The sequence below is a fragment of the Phoenix dactylifera genome, chromosome 3, assembly GCF_051530095.1.
Source record: "Phoenix dactylifera cultivar Ajwa chromosome 3, Ajwa_hap1_PhDact_Kaust_v1.1, whole genome shotgun sequence".
Lineage (NCBI taxonomy): Eukaryota > Viridiplantae > Streptophyta > Magnoliopsida > Arecales > Arecaceae > Phoenix > Phoenix dactylifera.
This window is the reverse complement of record NC_143192.1, coordinates 22,611,705-22,620,417: the sequence shown is the minus strand read 5'-3', so window position 1 is coordinate 22,620,417 and position 8,713 is coordinate 22,611,705. Positions and strand designations below refer to the sequence as shown.

The window sequence follows — 8,713 nt, the reverse complement described above, 5'->3', positions numbered from 1 at the left end:
GGGCTCACCAATGAAGACCCATATAAACACCTAGATGAATTCCTTGAGATTTGCACCACTGTCAAGATTCAGAACTTCACTGATGATGCTCTGAAACTTAGATTATTCCCCTTCTCCCTTAAAGATAGAGCCAAACAATGGCTGAATTCTTTAGAAGCTAACTCGATTCCTTCTTGGGATCAAATGCAACAAGAATTCCTTAAAAAATACTTTCCCATAGGAAGAACGAACCAGTTTAGACGTGCTATTACAAGCTTCTCCCAAACCGAGGGAGAAGAATTTCATGAAACTTGGGAGAGATTTCGGGAGCTAATCCGTAAATGCCCTCATCATCAAATACCTAAGTGGCAGCTAGTGCAATGTTTCTATGACAGATTGACTGAACGAAACCGTCAGATGATCGATGCTGCATGCGGGGGGACTTTCATGCTTCAAAATGAGCATGAAGCATGGCAATTATTTGAAAATCTTAATGAAAACTCCCTCCACTATGCTTCTTGTTCTCGTCAAGCACCCCTGAATTCTCAAAGAAAAGGGACCATTTGTGAAATAAGTCATTCTATGGACTTGTCTAGCAAGGTAGATGCATTGTCCCATAAGATTGACCAACTGATGATAGATGGGCATTACATGAACTCTTCCCAAGCACAAGTGTGTACTATCTGTTCTAGCCCATCCCACCCTATTCATGAGTACCCTTCAGCGTCCCAATTCCTCGAACTCGTGCAAGAACACATCAATGCTGCTCAAACACAGCCTAGACCGGGTACTGACCCATTTTTCAATACATATAATCCGGGATGGCGAAATCATCCAAACTTTTCTTGGAAGCAGCAAGCTTCGAACATAGCCCAACCCTATTTCCAAAATTTTCAAAATCCTCAGAATTTTCAAACCCCACAAAATATTCATCCCTACCGTCCCTCGATTCAATTTCAACACACTCCTCCTCCACCCCAAAGAAACACAGCCTTTGAGGAGAAAGTGTTGAACGCCCTTCAAGGTTTGGAAACCATTACACAATTGGTGCACTCTCACACGCAATCCATCGCCAAGCTAGAATCCCAAATGGGGCAACTAGCTAATGCACTGAACAAGCGAGAGGAAGGAAAGCTTCCAAGCCAACCACTAAGTAATCCTAGGGGACAATATATGGCTCAAGAAAATCAATTAAATGCAATTCATCATAAACAAGCCAATGCTTTGACTACCCTAAGGAGTGGACGTGTAGTAGACAATAAGATTGGGGAAGATAATAAGGAAGATGAAGAAGAGGATAGACATGTGTCAAATAAAAATCTAAAACCTTCTTCTTCTTCTTCAGCTAGTCCACCTTCTGCCAAAACTCACATCCCAAAGGCCCCATTTCCTGAAGCTCTTAATTCACCCTCTCCCTTTGGCAAGAAGGAAACTTCACTAGAGGAGATGATGGAGGTTTTCAAACAAGTTAAAATCAACCTTCCACTTCTTGATGCTATTAGACAAGTTCCCTCCTATGCCAAATTTTTCAAAGACCTTTGTACCCAAAAGCGAAAATCTAGGACACATGTGCCTAGAAAGGTCTTCCTAACTGAGCAAGTGAGTTCTATTCTCCAACACAACACCCCTCCGAAATTCAAAGATCCTGGTGCTCCCACCATCTCCTGTGTCTTAGGAAATAATTTCATTGATCGAGCACTCTTAGATCTAGGGGCAAGTGTCAACCTTTTACCTTATTCAGTTTATGAGAAACTTGGTTTAGGTGAGTTAAAACCAACCTCGGTATCCCTTCAATTGGCTGATCGATCTGTAAAAACACCACGTGGGATAATTGAAGATGTTCTTGTCAATGTAGACAAATTCTATTTTCCAGTAGATTTTATCGTCCTTGATATGGAACATGAACCTAATCCTAAGAAACAAATCCCCGTGATCCTTGGGCACCCCTTTTTAGCAACAACCAATGCATGCATCAATTGTAGAACAGGGGTAATGAACATATCATTTGGGAACATGAAGGTAAAATTAAATGTGTTCAATGCGGCCGACCAACCCGCGAGGAAAGTTGAGTGTTTTATGATAGACAAAATAGATGACCTCATAGAAGGAGATGCAAAAACTATCTCATTGTGTCTAGCTGAAGACAATAAACTTAGCGCTTGTTGGGAGGCAACCCAATTCTCTTAGATTTCTTTAACATTGAGGACAATGTTAGATTTTGGTTTGGGGGTATTTTTAAGTATTTTTAATCATTTTTGTTTTGTTTGCATCTCTTGCATTCGTTTTCACTTCATAATGTCAGGTTTATCGAAAAAAATATTTTTTTTAAAAACAATTGTGTTCATTTTTATTTTATAAATTAAAAAAATAAAATAAATAATAATAATAACAATAATAATAATAATAAATTTAAAAAAAATATTTTTTTAACCTAATTTCTATACATGAATGCGAGAATGATAAACACACAGGGTATATAAAATCTAAAAAACCCAATGACTAGTCGAAAGTAATACAAATTTAAGTTCTTTTTATTAAGTCTCTCTTAGGGAGTTGTAAGCTAATTAATACTTTGGAATTTCACTACACACTGGCCGACCCTTCTAAGGTCTAGGCTCGACATTATGTTGATAGTATAGTAGCAACCTTGGATCCTGATGAATCATACTTATCTAATCCAAAAAAAAAAAATATCATCAATAAAAATGGATTTAGTCAGGAACATCGAAAAGGGCTACCTATTGTCAAAGGTCAAGTGGGCTTGTGATGAAGACTCTGAGCATAAGTCCGTAGGAGAGTCTTGATGCCCAACACCTTATGCCAACTGGTGTGAGAGTTGTCGACTGATTGCTCGTTACACAGAGAAATCACCACAAGAGTAAAAGTACACAATTTATGATATTAAAAAAAAAGAAGACAATAGTGTGAAAGCCATCGTTGTAAAAATTCGAGTAAACTGGAATATTATAGATAAAGCCCATGAGGTACTAAAGTAAACATCCACAAGTCTCGAAATCCTGCTGATAAGATGATTTTGAATCAGTGAGCAGGTCTTTTCGACCAATCCTTGGAAACTACTAGTATTAGCAATATTTTGGAGATCCGAACTCTTAGCTTGTGTACGGTCCAGATTTCACCGAGCACTTCAGTATAAATAAATCTTACAACTCCCTAAACGGAAACTTAATGACTTTAGCTAAGATTGCATACTAACCTAGAATTTGGGCTGACTTAGTAAATAAAACCGTGTGTGCTTTGAAATTCTTATCATTTATGTATCTTAAATTAGATTTTAATTAAAAAAAGAGTTTTTGAAATTCTTAGCTAGTATGCACTTGGAATTTGATTTTTATCAATCGATTTAAAAAAAAAACAACAACAACAAATTAATCATAACAATAAATGATATTGAAGTTTGTGGGTATCTTCACTGGAAACCCTCACGAGACTATAACTCGTCCACTAGGGTAATCTAGAGGTTTAAAGCCTTGTTGCATATGGTAAATGCAATCGCGATGCCTGCGAAAGTGAGTTAGAGTTTTTTTTTTCTAATTTTATTTTGCTTGGGGACTAGCAAAGTATAGGTTTGGGGGTGTGATAAGTGCTTAATAATTCATAATTTAGTTATCTTTCCATAGCACTTATCAATGTTCTTAAACTAATAAATACATATTTTACCATGAAATTGAATAAACATTGAAATAAATTTAAAATATGGTAAGAAGTAAATAATTCTTTTCTTAAAACAGACTCTGAACTCGTCTCTCTCCTGGTTGCGATCTTTCATGAAAACAGGGGATTGGGTTGACCCGGTTTAGTAACCTGATGGAGTTGTAATCAAGCTAAGGCTATAATTAAATAGGTTTTGGTTCTGATTAGATAATTATTTTTGTATAGAAAAAAGATTTGATTAACCTTTTTTATTAAGTCTCGGTCTTGTTTTTGGTCTTGTCGAGTCCGGTCTGAAGCATTTTAGCAAGAATTAAATTTAAAAGACATTGGGCTCGAGAACAAGTTCAAGCAAATCAACGATCATGACCCACCTCAAATCTAAAGCCAATTCCCAACCAATTCATTACCTGCCTTCGTATAAAATTTATATTTTTTAAAACTAAAAAAACTAAAAAATAATTAAATATCCACAGTAATTTCAGAAAAAAAATTACTAGAATCACTGTTCATATGAACAGTGTTCCGTGAAAACACTGTTCATATGAACAGTGTTAAAAAAAATAATAAAAAATAATTCACTGTTTATCTTCTCCTTCCCAGCGCTGCAACAGGAGACTTCTTCCCCAAATCGGCCAGCCATTCTTCCATTCCTTCCCACCCGTCCGCGTATCATTCCACGTGCCATCCCCGGGTATTCCGCCATCAGCCGGTGCAGCCAGCGACCACTCCTCCGTGATCCCGGCCTTCCGTGATCAGTGACCAAGCCGCGTCGAAATCCCTGCATCCCCACCTCCGCACTGCCGTTCCGAGCGTCCGAGACAAGCTCCGCGTCCTCCCAGCGTATCACGCCATGGATTCGGCCACCTTATTCTTCCGCCCGTGACGCCTCCGACCCAGCAATCACCCAGCATCCAAGCATCTGCGTCGTCTCCCCTTCCGGATTGATCCCTAGCACCAAGCCGTGATCGGCTCCCAACAGCCGATAACCCAGCTCGGCATCCATCTCTAGCTCTGTCCCCGTCTTCTCCGAGATCCAGACATTCCGCATCAGCCTCCCATCGATCCCGCAGCCATCTCGTCTTCTTCCATCCACCACCCGATCCAGCGGCCAGCTCCATTTCCGGCCATCTATAGTCAATCCGGCGCTCCACGGGCCACGTATTCCTCCCAGGATCCAGCCATTTCCACGGATTGACGCCCTTTATCCTCTATAAAAGGAGGAGGGTGGCCATCGGCTGGGGAGGGCTGGGTTGAGAAAACAGGGGAGACCCCCTGTTTCGGTGAAAAGAAGAAGAAAACCGAGAGGGAAGAAGAGAAAAAGAAATAAAAAAAGAGAGAAAGGAGGGGGAAAGAGAATAGTTTTGGATATTTTGGAAATAATGGGAGGTGATCAATTTTATTTGAAGATGGGAGGTCGTCCGGAAGCCATGCGCGGCTAAACGTCTAGTCTAGGGCTGGATGAAGCCCTAGCAATGTATCAGGGCATTGTAGTTCTTATTTTTTTATTATTTTGGAGCTTGTTTAAATTCTTATTTTCAATGAAATATTCCTTTATAATATTTAAACTTTGAGCATGCTAGTTACTAATCATGTTTGCTAAAGTAATCTAAGATGATCCATGCCTAGGAAGATGAAGTGTGCTGCATCCTAGATTAGCATACTTAGGTAGACACTTCATGCTACACCGAAGATGGATCTTCCTAACACTCTTTATGCTTTTATTTTAAAAGGCTTGTAGCCAATTTGCATGCCTCTCCAAAAGATAAAAATTAAGAACACAGTCCCTAATGCAATGCTACGCGGTGGATTCCAAACCCTAGATCTATCTACTTTGATAAATTTCAATTCGTACTCATAGATTAATTTAGTTAAATCAAGTTAGCAAATCCTTCTTCTTGATTTATTTTTAAAAGAAAAATAACTTATTCTTCAATCCCTGTGGACCGACACCCGTAATCACTATCCTACAGGATACGTGCTATTGCGTGGTTTATTTTCAAAATTGAAAGAACCGATCATAAATCTGAAATCATAAACTTGTTTAGATTAGATCTAAATCAAATTTATAATTCATTTATTTTTAATTTTGTATGATAAATCAAATCTGAAAACAAATGCATATGATGTATGTTGTTTAAGTTAATTCATATGAGTTTGTATATGTGATATATGGACATAAATCATCTAAGATATAAACATGAATTAAATCTGAATTTTAACATGATTAATTACAAATCTTAGATATGAAAAATAAGTTTTAAGAACTGAACTTTTAGTTAGTATGTAATTAAGAATAATGCAATGATCTAAATTTTCATAAACTTACACTTAATTAAGAATTAAGTGATGATGAAAATCTAGATCTAGAATTGTGAACTCAATTCAGTGACATTGCATAATTCATGGGGCATTTGGGTTAGCTCAAATTAAGTTCTTAAGATTGGGTTAGATCTAAGGTTAGAATCAAAAATGGTCCAATTAGAGTTAATTGATCAAATCTAATTAAGTAGTAACTAGATTAGGTCAAGAAAACTCTAGGTCAAATACAATAGTTGTAGATTGATCAATTCCATATCTTTGATCAGACCAAGATGGAACTTGATTTAGGTTTCGTGGTTGAGCTCGAGTCATTAGGATGGTCAAAATCAAAATTGATTAACCAATCGGTGTCTAAGGTAAGTTTGGCAGACTCGACCAGTGATTTTTAATTGGGAGCTACTCGCACTGATGCGTCTATGTCGAGTTAATGGCATATCCCTTCCACCGATCTCACTTACCTGGCCGATTTGGTCAATCATTTTTGATTTGATCATTTAATGATTCGAGTTAACCCATGCCTGTAAGAAAAATTAGTTTGACTGATTTAGGTGCCTCCTTAACCGATTTGAATATAATTCTTTATAATCTGACTTGGTGAAGTTGTTAGAAGTATGCCCTAGAAGCCAATTTGGCTGACGCATTTTTATTAAATTGGGCATTCTTTTTCATTCATATTGTTTATGTGTCTATGAATCGTCCAAGGAATTAATAAGATGATGATGCATATTCTCAAGAGTTAAGAATTTGAGCTATATATCATTGGTGATTAATTTCTAAATGCTCCTGATCGATGGATCATCACGAGGACGGTGATTGATCCGATCAGTGCACACATCACTTTCCTTATGGATGGACGAGACTCGAGTCCACAGTGTAGGGACACTGAAGTGATAGTGCAGGTGCTTGTTAGAGAACAAGGGTACTGAGCGTGACCAAGACAAGAAGTCACTTGGATGTCTATCCACTCGTCAGTGACTTGCTTGATGTTGCAGTAGTGTGACTGGTCCTTTGATCTGCGGTGCTTCGGCTACTCACAGTGAGGTTATTGTAGTTTGACTACACACATAGATGGTCTCTAGCCATATGGGTCCATGCAGTGTAAATTGGCTGCAGTAGGTTCATTGTAGGAGTAGGGATGCATCTATAAGGAATCTATCGACCTTGATAGATAAGGAGAGATCCTATGTGATTTATATGACTGAGTTCGTAAGAACTCGGCCGGGGCAGTATGCACAGTGGAGAAAGAGTTTTTCACTCTCAAACTTAAGTCAAATAAATCTTGATATATGACAGACGATGGAGTTTGACGAGTTGTCCATGACCTCCGTCCTATAGGGATCCACGATAGTAGGACTGAATCATACGATAACTGCACCTAGAGGTTCATCATTCCATTCTGCTGGGTAGCCACTACATGCTGCTAGGTGTCACTAGTGGATGGTGAGACTCACAGAGAATATCTCGATGATCGATAAACCCTAATGAGTTGAGTTGGAATCGTTCCAACCCATTGAAAGGAGTTTTCAATGATATTGTGATAGGAATCGCAATATATCTCACTACCAGTCAGAATAGAACCTATGGGGTCACACACACTAGAAGTATTGACCGATCCGATGGTGGAAATGTGATTATGAATCACGAGTAATCAATTTGATTGATGATCAGTTGAAGAAGGAATAATGAGAATTAATTAATTGGACTTAAACACGAATCCTACTTGGAGTAGGATTTTGGGAGTCCTAATTGGACTAGGACTGGGAATTCTACTTGGAATAGGACTGGGAATTCTACTTAGAATAGGATTCCAACAATCCTAATTAGATTAGAATTTTGAATTCAATTGGATTCCTACTTAGAATAGGATTCCTAGAAGTCCTAATTGGATTAGAACTTCGGATTTAAATAAGAGTCCTAATTGGATTAGGACTAAAATTGAATAAATCTTAATTGGATTAGAATTTCTTAAGTCCTAATTAATTATTAATCTAATGAATTAACAAAACTCCTAATTGGATTAGGATTGAAGAGTTCAATTGAGTCATAATTGATTTGAGTTCTAATTGGATTAGGACTTACCTAGATTAAATCCAATTGGTTCAAACTTGGACTAAGCCTAATTAGATTAGGACTTAGCCACATTAGAGCCTCCCAATTCTTACTTAATGAGGACTAGGGCAACACAAGAGGGAGGAGCATGCGCCCCTCCCCTTTTCCTTGGTTGGTGCGGCAACACAAGAGGGGCCGGCGCCCCTCTTGGAAAATTGTTTGGAGCTCCTAATTTGTAGGAGCTCCACACGCCATAAAAGGAGGCAAGGGGAAGCATCTAGGGCATAGAGAAGTCCTCTTCTTTCAGCCGTGGCCACCCCCTTTCCTCATCTTGGTTTTAGCCACAAGCAAGGAGAAGAACAAGATGGTGTTGGCGGCCTCCTCCTTTCCTCCTTCCAACGCAGGAAAAAGAAAGAAGGCTGCAGGGGCTTTAATCCTTCTCTGATCTTCATCCTTCTTCTTCCTCCTCCCAAGCACAATCAAGGGTTGATTCAAAGGGAGGAAATCAGCCATCTAAAGTTGTCTCTGCAAGGGAGCTAGCACCCCGGGGAGACAAGGAAGCTTTGATCGGTTCTTTGCTTTGTGTGGATACCCGTAGAGGCCGGACGCTTGTGCGGCTTCAAGCGAACCTTCATCCTAAACCACGATCATCAGTTTGCGGTGATCATCTACCCGCACAAAGGTGAAGATCTGA

General features: G+C 38.9%; 1 non-coding gene across 1 annotated transcript; it reads right to left on the bottom strand.

Moving 5' to 3' along the window:
* Positions 1-232: 232 nt before the first annotated feature.
* Positions 233-338, bottom strand: LOC149767984 (small nucleolar RNA R71). The gene has a single exon (XR_016400078.1). It is a non-coding gene; the product is annotated as a small nucleolar RNA R71 (small nucleolar RNA).
* Positions 339-8,713: the final 8,375 nt, after the last annotated feature.